This window comes from Macaca nemestrina, chromosome 5 (assembly GCF_043159975.1).
Source record: "Macaca nemestrina isolate mMacNem1 chromosome 5, mMacNem.hap1, whole genome shotgun sequence".
NCBI lineage: Eukaryota > Metazoa > Chordata > Mammalia > Primates > Cercopithecidae > Macaca > Macaca nemestrina.
Genome location: NC_092129.1, coordinates 129,486,682 through 129,511,795, shown reverse-complemented (window position 1 = coordinate 129,511,795; position 25,114 = coordinate 129,486,682). Strand labels below are relative to the sequence as shown.

General features: G+C 42.3%; 1 long non-coding RNA gene and 1 pseudogene across 1 annotated transcript; both read left to right on the top strand.

The window, feature by feature from the left end:
- The first annotated feature begins 1,893 nt into the window (after positions 1-1,893).
- LOC139363385 (uncharacterized) lies at positions 1,894-15,027 on the top strand. The gene is made up of 3 exons (XR_011623647.1): positions 1,894-3,375; positions 9,766-10,000; positions 14,897-15,027. It is a non-coding gene; the product is annotated as an uncharacterized lncRNA (long non-coding RNA).
- A 6,916-nt stretch (positions 15,028-21,943) lies between these two features.
- On the top strand, positions 21,944-24,125 carry LOC105490933 (WW domain-binding protein 11 pseudogene; annotated as a pseudogene).
- Positions 24,126-25,114: the final 989 nt, after the last annotated feature.

The window sequence follows — 25,114 nt, the reverse complement described above, 5'->3', positions numbered from 1 at the left end:
TCAGTAAACATTTTCTCAACTCGGGGATAGTCAAGTGCCTCAATTTCTCACTTCATTTATTATTTTGAATTAAGGTATTGTAGCTTACTATAACACAAACCAAAACACAGACATTATATGGGGAGGAGAATGCATTGAACTTTCATTCACTAATGGGTAGACCCAATTAGTTTATTGGATCAGCCAAGCAAGGAGTAACTAGACTCTGAAAGTCTGAAAGCCTGGAAAATTGTGTTGTGGTTAAGAAAAATTCCCACAGAGTAGGGATAAAGTGGGACACGGTGAATGCATAGAACAGGCATAAAAGGACAGAATTACTTTTCAGAAAACATTCATTCATGAATGAATTCACTTGTTAAATTATCCTCCGCACATAGCGAGAAATCTGGAAGTCAGTGGATGCTAAGTACATATTTACTGACTATTCTTTGGGGACTTGGTATGTGCTAGGAATTGAGGTGATAAAACTTTTTACTAATATATGGTAAAAGGCGATGTGCCTTAGGAAGTGCAAAAAACGTGCTATGGGAATCCAGATGTCAGAGGATGAGGAAAGGGCATTGTAGCAGCAAGGCCTTTGCAAAGGCTGTACACCCTCTCTTTAAAACTGCTCACCTCAGCCGGGCGCGGTGGCTCAAGCCTGTAATCCCAGCACTTTGGGAGGCTGAGACGGGCGGATCACAAGGTCAGGAGATCGAGACCATCCTGGCTAACACGGTGAAACCCCGTCTCTACTAAAAAATACAAAAAACTAGCCGGGCGAGGTGGCGGGCGCCTGTGGTCCCAGCTACTCCAGAGGCTGAGGCAGGAGAATGGCGTAAACCCGGGAGGTGGAGCTTGCAGTGAGCTGAGATCCGGCCACTGCACTCCAGCCTGGGCGACAGAGCCAGACTCAGTCTCAAAAAAAAAAAAAAGAAAAAGAAAAAAAACTGCTCACCTCTCCCCTTCCCAGTCTCAATTGAGAAGTCATCGTTTTAAAACGATAGGTCTTTCCCATACCTGGTTAAAATCAGTTTCTCCCCTATATCCTCTTCCTCAGCCATTACTTTACTTTGTCCACCGCACTTAGCACAATCCGTAATTGTTTTGCTTACTTATTTTTACCTCCTACCTTCCCTATTACACTTCAGGATGGCAGAAACAAGTTTGCCTTGTCACTGGGGTATGCCGGGCATAAAGCGTGCGCACATTTTTTTTTTCTTCCTGTTTTTAGAGAGAGGGTCTCGCTCTGTCGCCCAAGCTGGAGAGCAGTGGCGCGATCGCCGCTCACTGCAGCCTCGAAGTCCTGGGCTCAAGCGATTCTCCTCCTTGGCCTCCCAAAGCGCTGGGATCCGGGGTGTGAGCCACCTGGCCTGAGTGACTCTATCTAAAATATAGGGTCAAAAAGGGGTGCTAGTGTAGGGACAGAAAAAAACAGTGTCCAGACATGAATTCCAGTCAAAGGGGCCAGGCCTTCTTGGCACGTCGCGCTCCGAGAACCCGGTAGGGATCCACAAAGGCGGGGACGCCCTTTGTCGCCGGCCTGAGGAGCGGGCGTGGCTTCCTTTTGCAATCCCTTCCCCCAGTCTGGACTGCAGGCCCTTGGGGGCCACCATCACTTCTGGGTTCCCGGAACGCGGTGGGCACACTCGCGCCAGGCGCGGGTACCAGGGCCTGCCGGGGCCCCCTCCTCCACTCGCGCGGCGTGGGGACCGTTAACTGCCAGTGGCTTAGGGCGGTGCCGCCATCACCCCGGCGGAACTCGCCCGCCCTGCGCCACTCTGCTCCTCTGGCCCGCCCCGCGCCCTCAGCGGCCCCGCCCCGCTTCCCCGCGGCGGTCACCCCATTCATCCCGCGGCCGCACCCACCAATCACCTCGCACCAACTGCGCCGCATCTGGCGATGGGGCGGGGCCTCGCGAGGCGCGCTCGCCCCCTCCCCTCCTTGAGCTAGCGCCCGGGCCGGGTCATTCCCGGGCAATGACCAGACCTCGTCCCCGCGCTGACCCTGCCTGGGGACGTCGGGTGGGGGCGGAGGAGGCGCTGAGCTAGGGAGAGGAGAGTTGTGCGGCCCGGACCACGCAGCCTTGGGATCGGAGGGTGGTCGAGGCCTTGAGGGAAGAATGGAAGGCGGTCTTGACTCCGGGTGCTCCCACTCCCTTCAGATCCAGAGCCCAGAGCGTCCAGGCTGGAGCTTTGGACGTTCAGAGTCCCGAGACGCGCGAGTGGGTGGAACCGGGTGGGGCGGGAGAAGAGGGGAAGATTGGGCAGCAAGAAAACGGTCCCCGTAGGCAGTTCAGCCTAAACCTGGAGCTGGAGAAGGGCCTCTGGAGAGAAGCCTTAAATCATTACTCATCTTTCACAGTCTTTTATAATTGTGAATGAGCCCTCCGTTGTAGACGGTTAATGCGTGTCCAGGATGCCCGAGAGTGGGGATAAAACAATAAAAGACTGCTCCTGTTGTGATTAAAATTATATTTGCTTTTTGTATCCTCATAAGTTTCTTGATATTGAAAATGTTTCTTGTTATATTTCATAAATGAACTTTTAAAAAAATTCTGAGATATCTTCCAAAAAGTATCACTCACCAGGGAAGATAAGAAGAGGAAACCTAGTGGCTTTTCTGTTGACTCCAAAGGTTACTCCCTCCCTTCCTCACCAAAAAAAAGCAAAAAACAAAAAAGGCCAGCGCGCGGTGGCTCACACCTGTAATCCCAGCACTTTGGGAGGCACGAGGTCAGGAGATTGAGACCATCCTGGCTAACACGGTGAAACTCCATCTCTACTAAAAATACAAAAAAATTAGCCGGGCGTGGTGGCGGTCTCCTGTAGTCCCAGCTACTCGGGAGGCTGAGACAGGAGAATGGCGTGAACCCAGGAGGTGGAGCTTGCAGGGAGCCAAGATCGAGCCACTCCTCTGCAGCCTGGGCCACAAAGCGAGACTCTCTCTCCAACAAAACAAAACAAAACAAAACAAAAAACCCAGAAAAACCCTTAAAGGCACAGAAAGCAGTTTGGTTTGATTGTTATTTTTTGCTAGATATTTTTGCTTCTCACTTAATCCTTTTAACGAGTCTGTAGGAAAAGATGGGTATTACCACCAGTTGCAGATGTTGAAACAGGTTGAGATTCATCTGGCCAAGGTCATAGTTTGTAAGTGACAAAGTGTGGGCCTGTCACCGGTAGAAGCTCGTGACTGCAGGTTGTCCAGGTTCTTGACATTTTGAACAAATAATTGAACAAAGCGCCCAGCAAAGCAAAGAAAGAATGAAGCAACGAAAGAACGAAAGCAGGGATTTATTGAAAACTAAAGTACACTCCACAGCGTGGGAGCTACCGGGGCAGCGGCTCAAGGACCCGAATACAGAACCTTCTTGGGTTCAAATACCCTCTAGAGGTTTGTTTCCTTTTGGCCACTTCATGCTCACCTCATGTAAATGAAGTGGTAGCCCGCAATCAGTCTGATTGGTTGTGGGCGACAACCATTCAGAGGCTGGAGTGAAGTTACAGAGTTGCAAAGGAAGACTGGACCCGCCACAATTGGTCTGATTTGTTGCCGACCTCCAATTTTCTGTCTGCCGGGCAGAAAAGGTCAAGGGGAGTAACCTCCGGTCCTTTTGTTACTTCGGTGTGGAAAGTTAGGGTTTTCTTTTTCTTTTCTTTTTTTTTTTGACAAAAGTCTCGCTCTGTCACCCAAGCTGGAGTGTGCAGTGGTACAATCTCGGCTCACTGCAACCTCCGCTTCCTGGGTTCCAGCGATTCTCCTTCCTCAGCCTCCCGAGTAGCTAGGACTACAGGCGCACGCCACCACGCCCCGCTAATTTTTGTATTTTCAGTAGAGATGGGGTTTCACCATGTTGGCCAGGCTGATCTCGAGCTCCCGACCTCGTGATCCGCCCACCTTGGCCTCCTAAAGTGCTGGGATTACAGGCGTGAGCCACAGCACCCGGCCTCCTTTCAATTTAGTTCTAGAAAGTTGATGTGAAACAGCTTTAGGTTCCCTGCCTCCAGATCCTACTCTGCTGCCTCAGGCCCTTTCCATACTTCTTTCCCTTAGATCATGACATTTCAACCCACAATAAATGGAAGGTGAAAAGGAATCTAATGATTTTGGAGTCCTTAACTAAAAACTTCATCTAGCCAAGTACTAGCACCTCTTGGAGATGGGTTGTGTTTTTTGAGAACTCTGTTAAGTACATAGTTTTCATGCCGGTATTATGAAAGGTAGAAGGAGAGTTCCTTGAGATTCTCAAGTGCCAGACCACATGAGTTGATGACTTTTGTAACCCCAGGCTGACCTGAAACGAAACAAGACCTCTTTTGGTTGCTAGGTATTGCTGCTAGGATGCTGGAGGGTTGCCCAGATCTTGTTCAGGGACTTCAGTCTTTGTGGCAAGCAGAGTATAGAGCAGTTAGATTAAAGACTGAGTTAATTAGGTCATAGAATGCTTTTTGATGAGGGGAGAGCAGCAAATTATGGGACTTTTAGCTCAATCTGGTTTAACAGATTAGCCAAGTGTATCTGCTCCATGCTCCATGCTGTGGGCACACAACGATGACTGAGAAATCTTTTCTGCCCACAGGAGAAGGTTACAGTTGGGGTAGGGTGTATTAGTGAGTCAAGTCTATGAATAACTAGTAAAGGAAGGCAGCACATAAAGTAACAATGTAAGTAAGTACAAAGTAAGAATTATGGTGGATGCAATGAGTTTTGACAGAGCAATTGAGGTCGAAATTCAAAGCAAAGAAAGGAAATCCCTTTAGGCTGCAAGTTGAGGATTTAGAACTTTTCTGCATCAAGCTGCCAGAGTGGCCTTTAAAAAGAAATGCCAATCCCAAATCCTTAAACAACCCTTAATAGCTTTCCCATTGCACTTGGTACAAAATCCCAAATCATTGCTATGGCCTAAAGACCTGCCTGAACTGGGTCCTTGCTTACCTGCCCAGGCTCATTGGCACCACTCTCTACACTTGCACCATACTGTTCCTCTCTGTGAGTATCTCTCATCTAGGCCTTTTACGCATGCTGTTCCCTCTGCCCAGTCACTTTACCACCCTGCCCCACTTTTGCACCCCTTTATCCAGCTCATCTGTCCTCCCATCTTGCCTTCAAATTACTTCCTCTGAGAAGCTTCCCTTCAGAATAAGGTCCACTATCATCAGATCCTTTGCTTTGTTTCCCATGTACTTACCGAAATGTGTAAGATACTGTAATTTGTGTGATTATTGATTACCTCTTCAAATCCACCCGTTCCATAATGACACTTTTTCCCCATAGGGCATATAACAATTTATAATATATATTTATTTATGCAGTTATCTATGTTTATGTCTGCTGGCCCCACCTGTTTTTTGGCTGTATGCAGACATCGTTTCATTTCCCATTATATCCAGTGTTTAGCACAATGCTTGGCATATGGTCAATGCTTGATAAATACTTGTCAAATTAATGTGCCAGATCAGTCGGTCTAAGACACATGCTGAGGAATAGTGGGGAACCGGCTGAGTAAAGTAGGATGGAGCCAGATTGTGAGGGGCCAGACAGAGGCTTTTCTCTTCTTCTTTCTTTCTTTCTTTTTTTTTTTTCTTTTCTTTCTTTCTTTTTTTTCTTTTTTTTTTTGTAGGTATGGGGTCTCACCGTGTTGTGTAGGCTAATCTCAAACTCCTGGGCTCAAAATATCCTCCTGCCTCGGCCTCTCAAAGGGCTGGGATTACAGGCGTAAGCCACTGCACCCGGTTCAGACAGAGTATTTTCTACCCAATTGGTTAGACTTGTGCTGTTCATACAGAAGCCACTAGCCCCACATGTAGCTATTCAGCACTTGAAATGTAGCTAAGGACTGAGGAATGGTATTTTACATTTTATTTAATTTTAATTAATTTACATGTTCTAACTTAGGTATGTGAATCTACTTTTTCAACTATAATTTTATGAAATCAAAATACAGATCAAGTGTTTCTGGTGAAAATTTAGTGTCTGAATTGAGAAGTACTATAAATACACTGGAATTTGAGACCTTAGGGAAAAAAATGTAAAACATCTTGTAATTGTTTCTGTTAATTATATGTTGACATGGTAATAGTTTGGATATATTGGGTTAAGTACAATATATTTTTACATTACTTTTACTTATTCTAAGTACATTACATTACATTACTTTACTTATTTCAAAATAATTGAAAGCAGGGACTCAAACAAATACTGGTACAGTAATGTTCATAGTAGCATTCTTCTTAATGCTTAATGCTCTACTACACCTTAATGCCCAAAGGTGGTAATACTCAAATGTCCATTAACAGCTGAATAGATGTATTAGTCCATTTTCACACTGCTATAAAGCACTGCCTGAGACTGGGTAATCTGTAAAGGAAACAGGTTTAATTAACTCACAGTTCTGCATGGCTAGGGAAGCCTCAGGATACTTACAATCATGGCAGAAGGCAAAGGAGAAGCAAGGCATGTCTCACATGGCAGCAAGAGAGAGAGAGAGAGCAAAGGAGGGGAAGTGCCACACTTTAAAACCATCAGATCTCATGAGAACTCACTATCATGAGAACAGCATGGGAGAAACTGCCCCTGTGATACAATCACCTTCCATCAAGTCCCTCCTTTGACATGTGGGGGCTACAATTTGAGATGAGATTTGAGTGGAGACACAGAGCCAAACCATGTTATTCCACCCCTGACTCCTCCCAAATCTCATGTACTTTTCACATTTCAAAACCAATTATACCTTCCCAACAGCCCCTCAAAGTCTTAACTCATTCCAGCATTAACTCAAAAGTTCAAGTCCAAAGACTCATCTGAGACAAGACAAATCCCTTCTGCTTATGAGCCTGTGAAATTAAAAGCAAGTTAGTTACTTCCAAGATACAATAGGGGGTACAGGTATCTGGTAAATGTTCCCATTCCAAATGGGAAAAAATTGGCAGAAACAAAGGGGCCACGGGTCCCATACAAGTCTGAAACCCAGCAGGACATTCATTAAATCTTAAAGTTCCAAAATAATCTCTTTTGACTCCATGTCTTAAATCCAGGGCATGCTGATGCAAGGGGTGGGCACCCAAGGCCTTGGGCAACTCCACTCCTGTGGCTCAGCAGGGTACAGCCCTCCTTCTGACTGCTTTTATGGGCTGGCATTGAGTGCCTGTGGCTTTTCCAAGCACATGGTGCAGGCTACTTGTGGATCTACCATTCTGGGTTCTGGAGGGTGGTGGCCCTCTTCTCACAGCTCCACTAGGCAGTGCCCCAGTGGGAACTGTGTGTAGGGTCTCCAACCCCACATTTCCTTTCTGCATTACCCTAGTAGAGGTTCTCCATGAGGGCTCTGCCCCTGCAACAGACTTCTGCCTAGACATTCAGGCATTTCCATATATCCCCTGAAATCTAGGCGGAGGCCCCTAAAGCTCAATTCTTATCTTCTGCATGCCAGCAGGCCCACTCAACTTCATATGGAAGCTGCCAAGTCTTGGGACTTGCACCTTCTGGAGCGATGGCCCAAGCTGTACCTCGGCACCTTGTAGCGATGGCTAGAGCTGGAGTGGCTGGGATGCAGAGCACCAAGTCCTGAGGCTATACAGAGCAGCGGGGCCCTGGGCTTGGCCCATGAAACCATTTTTCCCTCTTAGGCTTCTGGGCCTGTGATGGGAGGGGCTGCTGCAAAGATCTCTAACATGCCCTGGACACATTTTCCCCATTCTCTTGGCTATTCACATTCAGCTGCTTGTTACTTATGCAAATTCTGCAGCTTCTTTGAATTTCTCCACAGAAAATGAGTTTTTCTATTCTACTGCATGGTAAGGCTGAAAATTTCCAAACTTTTATGCTCTGCTTCCCTCCTTCTTTCTTTCTTTCTTTTTTTTTTTTTTTTTGAAATGGAATTTCACTCTTGTTGCCCAAGCTGGAGTGCAATGGCACAATTTTGGATCACTGCAACCTCCACCTGCCAGGTTCAGGCGATTCTCCTGCCTCAGCCTCCCAAGTAGCTGGGATTACAGGTATGTGCCACCACACCTGGCTAATTTTTTTGTATTTTTAGTAGAAACAGGGTTTCACCATGTTAACCAGGCTGGTCTCAAACTCCTGACCTCAGGTGATCTGTCCACCTCGGCCTCCCAAAGTGCTGGGATTACAGGCATGAGCCACTGTGCCTGGCCTCTGCCTCCCTTTTAAACATAAGTTTCAATTTCAGACAATCTCTTTGTGAATATGTATGACTGAATGCTTTCAGAATCAGAAAGGTCACCTCTTGAATGCTTTGCTGCTTAAACATTTCTCCTGCCAGATACCCTAAATCATCTCAAGTTCAAAGTTCCACAGATCTCTAGGGCAGGAGTAAAATTCTACCAGTCTCTTTACTAAAGCATAGCAAGAGTGATATTTACTCTAGTTCCCAATCAGTTCCTAATCTCCATCTGAGACCACCTCAGCCTGGACTTCATTGTACATATCACTATCAGCATTTTGGTCAAAACCATTCAACAAGTCTCTAGAAAGTTTCAAGCTTTCCTTCGTCTTCCTGTCTTCTGAGTCATCCAAACCGTCCCAACCTCTGACCATTGCCCAGTTCCAAAGTCACTTCCACGTTTTGAGATATCTTTATAGCAGTACTCCACTCCTGATACAAATTTTCTGTATTAGTCTATTTTCTTTTCTTTTTTTTCTTTTCTTTTTTTTTTTTTTTTTGAGAGAGAGTCTTGCTCTGTCACCCAGGCTGGAGTGCAGTGGCGCAATCTCGGCTCACTGCAAGCTCCATCTCCCAGGTTCACACCATTCTCCTGCCTCAGCCTCCCGAGTAGCTGGAAAATACAGGTGCCCACCACCACATCTGGCTAATTCTTTGTATTTTTAGTAGAGACAGGGTTTCACCATGTTAGTCAGGGTGATCTCGATCTCCTGACCTTATGATCCACCCGCCTCAGCCTCCCAAAGTGCTGGGATTACAGGAGTGAGCCACTGCGCCTGGCCTGTATTAGTCTATTTTCATACTGCTATAAAGAACTGCCTGAGACTGGGTAATTTATAAAGTAAAGAGGCTTAATTGATTCATAGTTCTGCATGGCTAGGGAGCCCTCATGAAACTTAAAACCATGGCAAAAGGTGAATAGGAAGCAAGGCACGTCTTACATGGCAGCAAGAGTGAGAGAGAGAGAGAGTGTGTGTGTGTGTAAAGGGGGGAAGTGCCACACTTTTAAACCATCAGATCTCATGAGAACTTACTATCACAAGAACAGCATGAGGGAACCACCCTCGTAATCCAATCATCTGCTACCAAGTCCCTCCCTTGACACGTGGGGATTCGAGATGAGACTTGGGTAGAGACACAGAGTCAAACCATATCAGTGGATAAACAAAATGGGTAAATATACAATGGCATATTATTCAGCCTTAAAAAGGAATGAAATTCTGACACATGTTGCAACATGATGAACCTTGAAAACATTAAGTGAAATAAGCCAGATGCAAAAGATCACGTATTGTGATTCCACTTATATGAAGAACCTAGATAAGCAAATTTGTAGAACCAGAAAGTATAGTGGTTACCAGGGGCTGGAGGGAGGATGCAATGGGTAGTTATTGTTTAATGAGTATAGAATTTCTGTTGGGATGATGATAAAGTTCTGGAAATGAATAGTGGTGACAGTTGCATAACATTGTGAATGTACTTAGTCCACCAAATTATACATTTTAAAATGGTTAAAATGGTAAATTTTATGTTATATACATTTTACCACAATGAACAAATTTTTTAATTCATTTATTTCTTTTTATTTTTAAAAACTATAGCCACTGCCAAGGTACAGCTCGAGCCATTGCTTCAGAGCGTGCAAAATTTAAATTACATATGTGGCTTTCCACCTTGGGCCTGACAAGTAGCAAGAAGAAGAAGGTCCATTCTACCATGAATGAGGTGGTGACCCAAGAACACATCATCGACATTCACAGGGTCACCTGGGGAGTGAACTTCAAAAAGCATGCGCCTCCAGAACTCAGAGAAATCTGGAAATTTGCCATGAAGGAGGTGAGAACTCCAGATGTGCCTATTAGTATCAGGCTCCACAAAGCTGTCTGGCCCAAAAGATTAAGGAATGTCCCATACCATATCCATATGCAGTTGTCCACAAAAAAGTAATGAGGATGAAGAATCACCAAATAAGCTCTGTATTTTGGTAGCTATGTACCTGTCACAACCTTTAAAAAAATCTACAGACAGTCAATATGGGTGAGAACTAACTGCTGATTGTCAAATAAGGTAGCACTGCAAAAATGAATAAATAATATGGCTCTTTCATTGTACTCTTTCTCTCTCTCTCTTTCCCTTCTTTTCTCTTTCTTTCCTTCTTTCTTTCCCTTCCTTCCTCTCTTTCCTTTCTTTCTTTCTTTCTTTCTTTCTTTCTTTCTTTCTTTCTTTCTTTCTTTCTTTCTTTCTTTCTTTCTTTCTTCTTTCTTTCTTTCTTTCTTTCTTTCTTTCTTTCTTTCTTTCTTTCTTTCTGTCTTTCCTTCCTTCCTTCCTTCCTTCCTTCCTTCCTTCCTTCCTTCCTTCCTTCCTTCCTTCCTTCCTTCCTTCCTTCTTTTTTTCCTCTTTCCCTCCCTCCCTCCTTCCCTCCCTCTCTCCCTCTCTTTCTTTCTTTTCTTTCTTTCTTTTCTTTCTTTCTTGACAGAGTCTCGCTCTGTCACCCAGGCTGGAGTGCAATGGTACCATCTCAGCTCACTGCAACCTCTGCCTCCCAGGTTCAAGTGATTTTTCTGTCTCAGCCTCCCAGGTAGTTGGAACTACATGGGTGCGCCACCATGCTCCACTAATTTTTGCATTTTTTTGTAGAGACGGGGTTTTGCCATGTTGTCCATGCTGATCTTGAATTCCTGAGCTTAAGTGATTGGCCTGCCTCAGCCTCCCAAAGTGCTGGGATTATAGGTGTGAGCCATTGCACCCGGCCTTCTCATTGTATTTCTATTGGTAGCACTGGGTTAGACAATGGGGAACTCTGGGAGAGGATGAGTAAATTTCTGTGATAAAGTTTTTCACTAATGTCTGTGGCACCAGGAAGGCTGCTTATAGGGAGGGCAAGAAGGCAGAAGATAATGATAAACCCAAGAATTTAGGGTTTGGTAAAATATGTCATGTGTAAAAACGCATATGCGGAAAAACCTGGTGGGAAGAGGAAACACAGTAGGATTTAATCTGGGAAGGGCTTTCCTTGTGGCTGCAATAAAAACCTTCTAGAGATGATGTCTTCTCTGCTGTAATGGGATAACTTGGCAATAAGCCCAGTGTGATGTCCCTTATTTGTTGTGGGATCAAATGCATTAATATGTGTGAAAGGACTCTTTAATCTGAGCTGAGAGGTAGAGATAAGGTGTCAGGTACAGTTAATCACAAGTACGAGATTTCTTCAGTGTTTTCATGATGATTCATCCTGTCTGCTCTGGATTTTGCAGAGAAACCTTAGCTTTTGGGGGATTTTCTGCCAGTGACATATTTTCTATTTTATATAAAACTGTTTGAAGGATTATCCATTATGACTGCATATTACCTCAACTCCTCCAAAACTGCACCATCAACTATGTTAAGAATGATTATTTTTGTGTGTTCAACATTGTCCTGCTGTTTGTGAGATTTTCAACCACCCAGAAGCCAGGCTAGTACTGACCCAAACTCAGAAATGTGCTCTGGGTCCAGGGACCAAAAGGCTGTGGGAGAAGATGGATGGACAATGATTGGAGACAAATTTGATTGTTCAACTTAGTCTGATGCTCAGGGAAGCCAATGTGATACACGACCCAGGACTGTTACAGGGCTGATCTTGTGGGTTCTCAGAGGTTTCAACGACATTGGACCCTTGGCCCCGGCCCCTAAACATCCTTACAATCCTCCACACAGTTGAGGAAACAGTCCAGTTCTTCAGGCCTGCCCAGATTAAGGATGGCTTATGGTCAGAATGACTTATGCCTCTTCAGAATTAAAATTTCGCTTGAGTGGGCTGAAACTGGCTCTTACTCTGGGAGTATCAGGGAAAACAAATGTTTGCTGGAGAAAAATGAGAATATAAGTTTAACACTCTTCAAAATAATGCTGGGGTGTTCTCTGCCTAAATGAAATCAGGAGCATAGGAAGTGCTGAAAAGTTTGCACCAAATACTTTTTTATTTATCTTGATTGATCTATCATTTATCTATTTAGATATTTACACTTATTACTGGTTTTGATTAATTTAGTGTAGCTTAGTTCTTTTTAAAGATCCCAGGCCAGGTGTGGTGGCTTACGCCTGTAATTCCAGCATTTTGGAAGGCCAAGGTGAGTGGATCATTTGATGTCAGGAGTTCGAGACCAGCCTGACCAACATGGTGAAACCCCGTCTCTACTAAAAATACAAAATTAGCCGAGCATGGTGGTACACACCTGTAATCCCAGCTACTTGGGAGGCTGAGGCAGGAAAATCGCTTGAACTGGGAGGCAGAGGTTGCAGTGAGCCAAGATCATGCCATTGCACTCCAGTCTGGGGGACAAGAGCAAAACTCCATTCAAAAAAAAAAAAAAAAAAAATTCCTGTAAGTCTCAAGACTAGTAATAATAAAAATGCGTTTCTGCACTCTAGTAATAATCAAATACTACACTCTAGTAATAATCAAAAATGCGTTTCTGCACTCACGTCTTTATAGCATTGCTGCTGGTCTGCGATGAGAGATGTACACTTTTAAAACTATCTAAATTCCTATATCCTATCCCTGGATAGTTCAATAGTGCCTTTGATGAGACTTTCTCTGTAGCTTCCACTGTGATGGCCTCATCATGGCATTATGCAACTTTGCATTATGTTCCTAGCTATCACAGGTAATGGAGTTACTAGAGTAAATTATTCCTTTTTATTAGACTGAGAAGAAAGAGATTTCTGTGCTCCACTATGTCTAAGGCATTCTGTGGCTATGTTTCTTCTTGACAAAGTAGGAATTAGAGATGATTATCTACAAAAAAGGAGAAGGTCCATTTTGGCCTGAGTCTCTTAAGTAACAATTGGTTTAACTTAACCTGATAATGATTCTAGCATCTGCCTCCACTTTAATGAGAAATATGAGCATTACACAGTTTCCCAGGGAAATGAATGAGGCATGGGGAAGAGGTGCTCACTCCTTAAATGCTTTAATTATCTGAAAATAATTGTTACGATTTGGCTTCTGCTAGCCACGGTGGCGTTCACCTGTGATCCCAGCTGCTTGGGAGGCAGAGGTTGGAGGATCCCTTGAACCCAGGACTTTGAGGCCAGCCTAGGCAACGTAGTGAGATCCTGTCTCAAAAAAAAAAAAAAAGAAAATTAAATGTGGCCGGGCACAGTGGCTCACGCCTGTAATCCCGGCACTTTGGGAGGACGAGGTGGGCGGATCACGAGGTCAGCAGTTCGAGACCAGCCTGGACAACATGGTGAAACCCTGTTTCTACTGAAAATACAAAAATTAGCCAGGTGTGGTGGCAGGCGCCTGTAATCCCAGCTACTCGGGAGGCTGAGGCAGGAGAATCGCTTGAATCCGGGAGGTGGAGGTTGCAGTGAGCTGAGACCATGCCATCGTACTCCAGCCTGGGTGACAGAGCAAGACTCTGTCTCCAAAAAAAAAAAAAAAAATTTGCCTGCCAGCAGATTATTACTAGTCACTATTTTATAGGTTACCAAGCTTCTTGATTCATTTTCTTTCCTATGTGATGCCAGAGAATGCATTTCAGCTAAAGGTGTTAAGGGATTAAAAGGTACCTAAACCTTTAATCTAGGAATACCTATTTTTCAATAGGTGTCAAAGCTCTTTAATCTTTTGAATGGTTCTAGGGGAGCCACAGCGGTATTTTATGTATGTGGCCATAATGTCTGACCCTAAATTGTCATGGTGTAACATTTCTGGGTTCTAAATTTGTGGTAGCAGTTGCTATAGTTATTGGTTTGTTTTTTTCTGACAGAGTTAAATTATGATTCTGAATTTATGAAATTATGAGTCCCAACTCCTTGTCTATTGAACAATATAAGGTATTTTCATAAAGCCAAGTATTAATATTTACTCACTAACATAAAATGAATTATAGGAGGGGCAGAAACCACACTATTGGCTGTTTCTTTTTTCTAAAGTGTGCATAAAATCCCAAATCCACCTATTGCTTGTTCTGAATGAATACAGATTTCAAAATCATCTAAGCAGCATTATAGCATTTAGCTCTCAAAATAAAAGGAAGGCAATTGACTCTCAGTATTCTAGATTAATAGCTCAAACTGTTTTAAAAAATATATCCCATACATTTCTTGTCTACTTGAATGTACATCTTTTCCATGGTTGTATAATTTTGTTTCCGCTTTTTAAACTTAATAGTTAATTATAATATTTTTCCATGTTGCTACATTATCTTTTAAAAATGTCCATTAAATAATTATACTACAGCCATTGCTTTAACCATTGGTGTTCAATTCAAATTTCTCCGCCTTGAACCAAACCTATTGAATCAAAAATACTGAGAGTAGACTCAAGAACCTCCATTAAATAAATTCTTCTGTTTTATCAGAGGTAAAGCCTGAGATTCAAAGATAGGAGTGGCCTTAGGAGTGCCTGTACTGCTGAATAGGAAAGTCATCATTTCCCCCATTGTAAATAATATTGCAATGAATATTGTTGTGAACATATCTTCTTCCTTCTTTGAATAATGTCCTTTTTTTGGGCTATGTCATATTTCTTCCTAAATAGGAAGAACCAAAAGTATGCAGAATTTTAATCTACTTTCCTGACTTTCTTATATTCTTTTCCCTGATTAATTTATCAACAAATATCTCCAACAATGGTAAACCTGATTTGAGCTACATTTTAAATTGTAAATATGAGACAGTCGATAGCTTAAATTTGACAAAGTTAACAGAAAAGATCAAATTCTTCCATACTCTGCCTAGCAGACTAACCAGAATGGGGAAGAAGGCAGCGAAGGTGCGGTGGATCTGCAGCCACTAGTGAGGAACTGGTAAGTGGTCGTACTGTAGCATTAACTAATGTTTGTGAATGTTCTTTACACTTAGAGAGCCACTTCACATTCATTACCTGATGAGGTTCTCCCCACTCTGTAAGTATGATTATTCCCATTGTATTTATGAGGAAACCAAGGCTCAAGATTGCTCAACAATTTGCCCTGAATAACTAGTAATTGTTTGAATGTGGAAGATTTTCTGTCTTGCATCATACTCAAGTACCTATTTATTGGGGATGCCCTTTTTTAATATAATATCCAGAGAACTTTTCTTCTATATCTAATTTTACTGCTGTTTTAAAAATTAGGCAATTACAGTTCCATCAGCTCAATTCGAAACCCAGATAATAAGCAACATTTAGTTGCAAGGTACTCCAGGGAATACAAAAATGAGAGGGCACAGCCCTGGGCTTTTGGGAACTTTGATCTGGGAAATGTAAACAGCATGTTTAAAACAAGACAGAACCAAGGACTATACAGGATTTTCTAATTTCTTCCTTTACAGTTGAGGAAACAGGTCTGGCATCAAGGATTCCCCACTTGAGTTACCGCAAATAATCCTTCGGTGCTGGTCTCCTGCTCTGGGCTGCAAGCTCCTCTAGGGCAGGGCGTGGCTTCCTTATGCCCATGCTACACCCTGGTGTTTGTGCATGGGCAGGTACAGAGTGGGCACACATTTGATGCATCTTCACCTCAATTTCTTCCAAATGGAATATGCCTCATGATATTTTTCTTTATGCAACAGGTATTTACTTAGTTTCCATTATGTGGCATGCACTTTTTAGGCACTTGGGAGATCAGGGAACAAAACAGAAAATACTCCCTGCTCTTCCAAAGTCAAAAGGTATAATCAGTCTTTTGCCTTGCAGGAGTTTGATACCTATATGGTACACTACATCATAGGGGTAATGGTCAGAGTGTCTCTGCTTCTAGCTTTAGTTCTATACACTTACTACTAAAGAGGCACATGACTTCTAACAGCTGAAGAAGTTTCAGGAATATCTCCTTTACCTCCTTCTCTTAATCTCAACTCTACATAAATCTGAGGTTCCTGTAAAATTTTTGAAATTTCAGGGAGCTGTCAAGGCAAAGATATAGAGTGGTGAAAGTGTGTAAAAAAAGCTGGTAAATGAACTATGTGACCAGAGTGTAGGGTTCACAGAGCCTTTAGTTGGAGGTGAGTTAGCTTGACACCACAGTAGAGGGCCTTGGGAGAAGCCATTTAGATTTTGGGTAACTGAGAGTGTTTTGAGGTTTTTGATAAAGAAAACAAATATGAACTTACCTGTGTTTAGGAAGGTTACTGTGGCAGGGGTGAGAAGGATGCACCAGGTGGGGCAAGACAAATTAGGAGGGTTTTACACAAGTGTGTTATGAGATAATGGAGTTAGAGCAAGACAGTAGGAAGGGAGGAGGGATGAGAGACTGCAGAAGTGGAAACAACATGAGTTCATGATGGCTGATGGGCTAGAGGAGAGAATTCTTGAAGGTGATAGAGAAGTTGTTGATGATAGGTTGTTGGTGACATCAATCATTAAAAATGTAAGGCAATGAGGAGGACTTTGATTGATGAGTGTGAGTGATACTATAAATGCAATTTAGATATTTCATACCAACTATCTAGGACAGCATAATTTATATCATTTATATCAAGTAGTTCAATCCAACTCAACACATATTTCTGCTGTCCTTACTGTCAGGCCTCTGAGCCCAAGCCAAGCCTTCACATCCCCTGTGACTTGCACGTATATACCCAGATGGCCTGAAGTAACTGAAGAATCACAAAAGAAGTGAAAATGCCCTGCCCCGCCTTAACTGATGACATTCCACCGCAAAAGAAGTGAAAATGCCCTGCCCTTGCCTAAACCGATGACATTCTACCACAAAAGTAGTGAAAATGGCTGGTCCTTGCCTTAAGTGATGACATTACCTTGTGAAATTCCCTTTCCTGGCTCATCCTGGCTCAAAAAGCTCCCCCACTGAGCACCTTGTGACCCCCACTCCTGCCCGCCAGAGAACAACCCCCCCTTTGACTGTAATTTTCCTTTACCTACCCAAATCCTACAAAACGGCCCCACCCTTATCTCCCTTCGCTGACTCTCTTTTTGGACTCAGCCCACCTGCACCCAGGTGATTAAAAAACTTTATTGCTCACACAAAGCCTGTTTGGTGGTCTCTTCACATGGATGCTCATGACACCACCTGCTAAGTGGTAGAAATGATATAAGCATGAGAAGAGAAATCCTGCTGTAAATGGCCCTCAGTATAATGAAGGAAGTAAATATAAGCATGAACAATAACAAAGGTAAAATACTGTATGATATATTATGAGAGGTATAAGATCCATTAAGACCTAAAGAAGGAAAAGAATATAGTTATTTAGGGGCAAGCTGTAATGTTTAGAACAGGTAAGACGGAAAATACATTTTTTAAAATTGAAAAGCAATATTTTCAATAAACATATATAATAGATATTTTTCAAAAAATATCTATTAAAATATCAAATTCAGAGAGATCAAATAAAAATGGACTCAGTGTGCAACCAAATGTAATGGATATACTGTGATAATCTTAGTGAATTCCTTCTTAGTGGATGGTACAAGATGTGCAAGGTAAAATCTATGCCTATAAATTGCTAAGAAAAAGAGATTAGCAAAGATGATTTGAGATATTTTAACTTACTGTAGATTATCATTATAGACTCGAGCTCTACACACTTTGGCAATCTGTTGACTGTATGCCTGAACACTTTGAAATACCACAGCCTAGGATTTTGATGGGCTGGTCAGTTCCCAGGCAACTTGGCTAATGAGAGCAGCTTCCGTGGCACTGCCATAGACCTTGTAAGCATAAGCAGCTGGACAAACCTCTTTGTGAGATTGTGAAACTCATGGGTTTTTCAGCACTACTTTCCTGAGTTGATTTGATAAAAACTGTTCTTCCAAACCATCAGTAGTAAGTTCTTTTAGTTAAGTGATAAATCATAGCCAAATTGTACTGCAAACTGGTGGATGTCTAACTTCTTCAGCATGCATAGATGTCTCTGAAAATTCATGTTTGGTTGAGTCCAGTATAGCATAATTTATTTTTCCTTAAAATTGCCAACCATTGCCTCAAAAGAGACAAACACTTTGGCCTGAGCATCAAGTATCATATTCACCCCTGCTTTTTCTGACCGGGAAAATGTTTCAATCCATGTGTCTTCACTTCTCCTCGTTCATTTTTGTAAGTTTGCCCTTTTCTTTGCATAAGTAGTTGCTTCCTGTCTTCCAGCTGGGCAAAAATTTCTAGTATCAAAAGTTAGGAGGATTGTGCATGATTATATTGGCTCCTTTGCTTTGTTGTAAACAATACACTTAGTTTTATCGTACTATTTGTGAGGTTTCATTGAATAATTGTGAGGCTGGTTTCCAAAGGCACATTGATTATTGACTGCAGACTGAGATAGATAGGAGGTTCAGTTCTGTGTCCTCTTAACAGAGTTGACAAATCATCATTTTCTATTTGAGTGATATCTGACCACCAAACAGGAACACCTTGTACTCTCTTGCCTTTTGTCCCAGGATTAGGAGGGCAATTGGAACCACCTGCCAAAGCAGACGTCTCAGCATCTCTTAGCCTTTGCCCCCCATTCCAGACAGGATGCTAGAGGTAGACTCAGCTAAGAATTATTATCTGGTCTCCTTAGCAGGGAGTGTTGATTTTAAGTATCTTGGTTTTTTTTTGGAGACAGAGTTTTGCTCTGATACCCAGGCAGGAGTGAAGTGGCGTGATCTTGCCTCACAGCAACCTCTGTCTCCTGGGTTCAAGATGTTCTTATTCTGAAGCCTCCTGAGTAGCTGGGACAACAGGCACGTGTCACCACACCTAGAAATTTTAAGTATACCTTAAAGTATGCTCTGATTCCAGATGTTTGCACTGAGAGTCTGTTTAGTTTTTTAGAAAACCTATTGTTTTGTGTGTTTCTGTTTTATGAAAGTAATATAGTTTGTAGAAAATTCGAAAATACAAAAGTTTGAAGAAAATGACCCATCATATCACAACTCACTGTTAATGTTTTATTTTATTGCCATCTTGTCTTTGTTTATAAAACACAATTTATAGATTTATCTTAGTTATTATGCATATATAAACATTATATATGTATATTCCTAGTTTTTTACTTTAATTTTGCTAGCAAATTTAGTGTGCTTTATGTTTGAACAACAAATCATTTTGCACTCTAGTAACCTCTGGACTTGTCTTTTTTTTGTCTGTTACACATTTACTTGACAACAAGAACCCTTGTGTCAGGTCAGCATGGGACCTTTGGCCACATTTCATTTATACAGCAAATGCCCAGGACGGGGGATTATACCATGTTTCCAATATGCACTAGGTTAGAATATCCTAGGACATATGTTTTCATTTCAATAGCCTAACGTATAATCTGATTACTCTTATGCAAGATAGGATAGAAAGTAGCAATTCTAGTTTGCGCCAGGGGCTGTGAGTTTCTTAAAAGACCTGAACCTGATCTGGGGTCATTCCATTAAAGATACTCATAGAATGGTCTATATGCAGTCCTTAAACATGATTTTCAGAGAATTTATGATCATTTGGTCAAATGCTCAGAATCCCCAGTTGATGTGGCCATATTTATACAAATTGATGACCTGATGGTCTCTAGGGCTCATGGTTGGCTGCAGTTATGGGTGGAGACTACTTCATTCAGGAAGCTAGAAATTAGGAGAGAGAATCAGAGACTAGTATTCAGGGAGCTAGAAATTAGGAGAGAGAATCAGCCACCATCTCCTCCACATTCTTTCCTTTTTTGGAACTTTGCTCATGTCTGCATCAGTGGAGCCTAGACCTGGAATCTCAATTGTGTGATTTTGTTTCTAGAAACCATAAGTAAGTGGGCACTAGAGTAAGTTCTTATCAGGCTAAGCTGGAAAGAGATAAATAACATTTCTGAGCCTCACTGATTTAAGTGGAATTCACTAGAATTCCAAGGTCTCTCAGTAATTAAAGACAACTCTGAAAATTCAGAGACGATTCCATTTTTGTCTCAGTCCCTTAAAGAACAGTCAGGTTAGCAGAAACTGACTGTGATGTCAGCTACCACTATTGCCAAATTCATACCTCATGTCAATTAAATTGCCAGTTACAGGCATTATATACTCTCACAATTTGTAAGACAGTTCATGTTTCAGTGATTTTTGTCTGACTGTATAGTCTTGGATTAAAGACTTCTGACAGAGGAAGACACTGTAATAGAGCACAGCAGATAGACACCCGTGTGCCGCATACTTTCAGTCATCAGTCAGTTTCTCCACAACAGCAACCTTGGACCATAGCCATGATAGAAGTAATGGAGTTGCCCAGGTCGCGCATCAACACCAACATGCTACTTGGTTCATCGACCAGCCCATCTGCTTCAAAGGGAGGCTGGAAAAGACTCATCCCATGGGAAAAATGTTTATTCTTTCAGATGAAGAAGGAAAAAATGGAATCATACTATTGTGAGGTTTCACTGAATAATTGTGAGGCTGGTTTCCAAAGGCACATTGATTATTGACTGCAGATTGAGATAGATCAGGAGGTTCAATTCTGTGTCCTGAATGTCTAACTTCATTAGACATTAATGGAGCCCCTTCATGAAGAAATCTCTGGAATCTTGGAAGTGTTGGAAGAGTAACCGCCAAGTCAACCATCATGTGTGCATCTTATGTCCAGTTTAAAGAAGATAACCATCCTTTTGATCTTGGACTTTACAATGAAGCTGTGAAAGTTATCCATGAGTTCCCTCAGTTTTATCCTTTAGGGATTGTGCAACATGATTCGATCTTGATGAATTTTCATATGATTGCACATGAGCTACATTAAATGCTATTAGAGGAGACCCTTCTTGTTTGAGGGAGACATTTCTATGCTTTCTCACATTCAATTTGCTTTTTTTTTTTTTTTTTTTGAGACAGAGTCTCACTCTGTTGCCCAGGCTGGAGTGCAGTGGCACAATCTTGGCTCACTCTGACCTCCACCTCCTGGGTTCAAGCGATTCCCATGCCTCAGCCTCCCAAGTAGCTGGAATTACAGGCACCTGCCACCATGTCCGGCTACTTTTTGTATTTTTATTAGAGACAGGGTTTCGCCATGTTGGCCAGGCTGGTTTTGAACTCCTGGCTTCAAGCGATCCGCCCACCTCGGCCTCCCAAAGGACTGGGATTACAGGCATAAGCCACTGCACCTGGTCAATTTGCTCTTTTTCAAATTTTATTTGTCTAGCTTTAGATATTCCAATCTAGAGTTTTTGGCTGAACTGATATATTGACAGTTCTCACCTAAGTCCTATTATAAAGAATTGCTTCTACAATATATGGTCAGATTAGATGCAAGAATAAAGCAGTTGTCTGAGTTTAGGTTTCTGTTTTATTAATAAAAACTAAAAGAGTACACACTAAAAATACAGCATAGTAAATATCAACATTCTCTAAATTTATAAACTTGAAAAGTCAGAACCTTTTACTGAAGTCGGGATGCACTACTCAAGATATTGTTAACCAAGGTGGGTCAGAGGATGAGGTCATTTTCAGTTTAGGAGCAGCTACAGCATAGGGATTTCAGAGCCCTTTACCTTAACTTTAGAAGGTCTAAGAGAAGAGTGGCGATAATAAACAGTAATCATAGCTAAATTGATTAAACATGTCCAACATACTGGGTACTGTGTTGACCACTTTAACGTGTTGTCTTCTTTCATCTTCATCACAATCTTATAAGGTAGTCAGAGTGATAATTCCCATTTTGTAGAACACAGAGAGGTTAATGGCTTCTCCAAGGTTATGGAGCTATTAATGCCAGAGCCAAAACTTGAACTCAGGTCTGCTCAAATACAAACACATACTCTACAAACACATGCTCTTAAACTGTAAGCTTTGTGCATTTCTTGTTGGTGATTAGCCTTTACATCTTGGCAAATCAAAGGCGAGGTCATTTTACCATGCTCGGATTCATTGACGTTCTCATAAAGCAACACAAGTCAAAATTTAAAGTGGAGGGTATGAGCCTTCTCCTGCTATTATTCTTGTTTTCTTTTCAATTCAGGATTCTGTAGGCACAAAAACACAAAATGACGTATCTTTTAGTCCCAGGGTGTGCATGTTTTTCTGATCATTTAAATAATTTTAAAACATTACAGACAAATCTCACTTATGCTTAAATCCTGAATAAAATATTAGCAAATAGAATAAAGGACTACATTAAAATGGGATTTGAAATATTGGTAAATGGAATCCAGCAGAACATTTCAGCAAAGCAAGTTTTTTGTAGAAATGCAAAAATAGCTTTAAAATGGGATTAATAGTATATAGTCAGTCAAACAAATAGATTTAAAAGCCTACTTTCATCCTAATAAATGGTTAAAAGGTATTTGACAAAATTCAACATCTATTTTTTAAAAAGTTCTCATAGTAAAAGAGGCGTAGATTAATATTCTTCACTTGATAAAAAATATGTATATTTCAAAGCAAATACTAGTATCCCTTTATTTTTTATTTTATTTTTTGAGACAGAGTTTCATTCTTTTGCCCAGGCTGGAGTACAGTGGTGCAATGTCAGCTCACCATAACCTCTGCCTCTCGAGTTCAAGCATTTCTCTTGCCTCAGCCTCTTGAGTAGCTGGTATTACAGGCGTGCACCATCAGACCTTCCTAATTTTTGTGTTTTTAGTAGAGACGGAGTTTCACCATGTTGGCCAGGCTGGTCTCAAACTCCTGACCTCAAGGATCCTCCCGCCTGGCCTCCTAAAGTGTTGGGATTACAGGTGTGAGTCATTGTGCCAGGCCTTAGTATCACATTTAATAATGAAACACTGCCAGGTGAACACCTATAATCCCAGCCTTTGGGAGGCCAAGGTGGGCAGATCACCTGAGGTCGGGAGTTTGAGACCAGCATGACCAACATGGAGAAACCCTGTCTCTACTAAAAATATAAAATTAGCCGGGCATGGTGGTGCAAGCCTGTAATCACAGTTCCTCGGGAGGCTGAGGCAGGAGAATTGCTTGAACCTGGGAGGTGGAGGTTGCGGTGAGCTGAGATTGAATCATCGTACTCCACCATGGGAAACAAGAGCAAAACTCCATCTCAAATAATAATAGTAATAATGATAATAATGAAACACAATAACACTAGTTTTTTTCTATAAAAATTAAGCAAGAAAGACAAAGGTATATATTATTGTACTGTACAGAGAGCACAGTTCTCAATATAGTATTCAAATTTCTTAGATTCAGGGCTTAGCAAAGTGCTTGGCACACAATAGAAACTCAATTTATTTGTTAAATGAATGAGTGACATTGAAACAAGAGGTATAAATTCTGGAATAGAGGAGGTGAAATTATTATTTGCAGATAATACAGTTTTGTTTCAATAGAATTAATTTAAAAATGACTAGAAATAATAGGAACATTCAGAATAGTGGTGAGGTTCAAAATTAATCTACCACCACCTGCTCCACCTTTGTGGCCTCCTGGGCCACCTATGGGTCCTCCTCCTGGACCACTGAGACCATCTGGAATGCCAGGCCTCTGAGGGCTTTTACCCCAACATTTACCTGCAGGACCACCACTAGGCTGACTCCCTGGCCCTCTCCCAGGCCCACCTCCAAGTCTTCCTCCTGGGAACCCCCGCCAAAGCGACCTCCCCCTGCATCTTCAGGTATCCCTCTTTCTCATCCTGGAATGATGACCTTGGATGCCTCCACATAGACTTGCCCCCGTCCATCCCTGGCTTTTCCCACCAGCTCCCTTGCCAAACCCTGCAATTTTCAGTGCCCCACCTAACTTGATTCAGCAACCCAAGGTGGATGATGTGAGTGCAGCCACCATTGAGAAGAAAGCCATGACAACCATCAGTGCCAAGCCACAGATCACTGCTAATTCCAAGGCAGAGGTTACTTGATTTGTGCCCACTGCACTGACAGTGGATCAGGAGAATGAAGGGGCTACTGCCACTCCTCCAAGAAAAGTTAGTGGATGATTCTGCTGTGCCTCTTGCCAAAGCAGCTCTCAACTCTGGTCCTTCTAATTCATGTCTCAGTATAGACCAAGGATGATGTTTATGGGGCTTTCATGAAAGCTGGAAGGGTTACTGTGACACTTTATTTCAGTTCAGGGCTATCCTAAAGTTTAGCTTTGTTCAAAGTTTACTGCATATAAGAGAGAGTGTCTCATTCAGAATAGATTGGCTATTGAAACAGTGCTGCCACATCCATTCCCTTTCATACCACCATTTTCATCCTGTTTCTTCCCTTTTTCCAGTTATTTGGAGATTTGTGATTGAGGATCTCAGTTACTTATTTGTTTTGACTCTCTTCTTGTGTGCTGTGGGCACTGGAGCAGAGATTTCTGAAACACAAGTTTATTTTAACTTGACTTTTGTTTTTGAGTCATTTTTGATATTTTCCTGTAAATATTTTGTAATATTCTACTTGTAGTGAAATGGATCTCAATGTCATTTTCTGATACAAACCTGGATCTGTGGGAAGAAAACATACAGTTCTCTGATTAAAATTATTTCCCAAGCAGAGCCTGAGGCAAGAACAAAGTGCCGATACTTTCTTTGGGCTAAACTTGGAGTGTTTTATGGGAAAAACAAGTAAATGTTCCAAATCAAGAAAAAAAGATGGCCAAATAGGAACAGCTCTGGTCTGCAGCTCCCAGCGTGATTGACGCAGAAGACGGGTGATTTCTGCATTTCCAACTGAGGTACCTGGTTCATCTCATTGGGACTGGTCGGACAGTGGGTGCAGCCCACGGAGGGCAAGCTAAAGCAGGGCAGGGCATTGCCTCACCTGGGAAGCACAAGGGGTCAGGGGATTTCCCTTTCCTAGCCAAGGGAAGCCATGACAAACTGTACCAGGAAAATCAGGACACTGCCACCTAAATACTGTGCTTTTCCAATAGTCTTTGCAAATGGCACACCAGAAGATTATATCCCACGCTGAGCTCAGTGGGTCCCATGCCCACAGAGCCTTGCCCACTGCTAGTGCAGCAGTCTGAGATGGAACTCCAAGGTGGCAAGCCTGGCTGGGGGATGGGCATCCACCATTGCTGAGGCTTGAGTAGGTAAACAAAGCAGCCAGGGAAGCTCGAACTGGGTAGAGCCCACTGCA